This window comes from Crocuta crocuta, unplaced genomic scaffold (assembly GCF_008692635.1).
Source record: "Crocuta crocuta isolate KB4526 unplaced genomic scaffold, BGI_CrCroc_1.0 scaffold64, whole genome shotgun sequence".
Lineage (NCBI taxonomy): Eukaryota > Metazoa > Chordata > Mammalia > Carnivora > Hyaenidae > Crocuta > Crocuta crocuta.
The window spans coordinates 13,927,993-13,929,420 of NW_027530640.1; the positions used below are offsets into that span (position 1 = coordinate 13,927,993).

The following is a 1,428-nucleotide window of genomic DNA, read 5'->3' on the forward strand; positions in this document are numbered from 1 at the left end:
CCCGCGAGGAGGGTCCCCGCCAGCCCGTTACCCACTTACTCCGACACCTCCCGCGGCGGCTGCAGCTACTGTGCTGGCGGCCCCGCCCCGCGCAGGTCACGTGGCCCCGGGTCACGCGGAGCCGCTCTCGGGAGGAGGGGCTGACTAGGCCGGGTGACTGCGGGGGCCCTGGCTCTCGGTGGACTCTGCCCAGTACGGGGCCACCCACCCTTTCATCCCGGCCCCAGGGACGCGCAGGGATGGGAACAGCCTTGGCAGGCGAGGCTTGGAGACTGGGTCTGTGCAAGAGGCAGGCGGCTGGGGGGCCCCAGGTGACTCCCAGGAATGCAGTGCCCGCCCTGGGGCTGGGGCTTGAGTGTTCACTGCTGGGGGAGGGTCGGGGGAGGAAGAGCAGAATCGCTTCCTCAGAGGCTCCTAGAGTTGGGCCTAGCTCTGCCTTCAGGTTAACTTTTAGATGTCGTTGTTTTACCTACATATTACAGTTTCTTTGCTTTAAATATAATTGGATTTTTCTTACTCTATTTGTAAAGCTTAATCATTACAGCAGTCTATACTAGAGAAAAAGGAAGATCCCTTGTCTTTCCAGGTCTCCACTTCAAGATAACGTTGCTAACAAAAATGATATAAAAACAGGCAGGGAGACAAAACATAAGACAAAACATAAATATAGGGAACAAACAAAAGGGTTGCTGGAGGGGTTGTAGGGTGGGGTGGACTAAATGAGTAAGGGGAGTTAAGGAATCTACTCCTGAAATCATTGTTGCACTGTATGCTAACTAACTTGGATGTAAATTGAAAAAAAAAAGATAACATTGCTAACAGTTTAGACTCCATCTCCAAATTGTTTCTCCTTGAATATACTTCTGTTTAACAGAAATGGAACACACCACGCTTGCTATCCACAGTGAGCTAGGTGGCCACCTTCTTCAGTGCCCGTCATTGGACTGAGGCTCCCTGGTGGCCCAGCTGCAAGGCCAGGCCAGCCTGATAGAGGTGGTGTTAGTCCCGTGAGGCCCTGATGAGATGGAGTGGTGGAGCTAATTTAAAAAAAAATTGCAGTCAGAAATTTCATCTCCATATGAGGACTGTAGATGTTTCACAACCCCAGGCTCCAAACACTTCAGATAAGGGGGTCCTTGCCTGAGGCAGCTGCCTCCAGGTCCGTCCACGAAGAGTGACTTCATGTGACTTTGATTGGGCCTGTCCCTCCCACCCCCACACCCATTACCCTTTCGCAGGGAACCAGTTTCAGGTCCCTGTTAAGGCTGACAGCTCTGGAATCCGAGACCTTAGGGGCTAATCAGAAAGATCTCGTCTAGTCAATTCCCAGTTCTTGAGTGAGCGACTCAAGCAAAGGATTCAACTTCTCCAGCTCTGACTTTTGTCTTCTGGAAGAAGGGGATTGAGTGGGGATTAGTAACATTGACC

At 52.0% G+C, this 1,428-nt stretch overlaps 1 protein-coding gene across 2 annotated transcripts in view; it reads right to left on the minus strand.

Annotated features, from left to right (window-relative positions):
* Positions 1 to 103, minus strand: part of GNPDA1 (glucosamine-6-phosphate deaminase 1) — an 11,868-nt gene extending 11,765 nt beyond the window's left edge. For both annotated transcript variants that reach the window (XM_077768843.1, XM_077768841.1), the window contains exon 1: positions 40 to 103. The gene's annotated coding sequence lies outside the window, so the exon portion shown is untranslated. The remainder of the gene's footprint in view (positions 1 to 39) is intronic.
* Between the last annotated feature and the right edge of the window lie 1,325 nt (positions 104 to 1,428).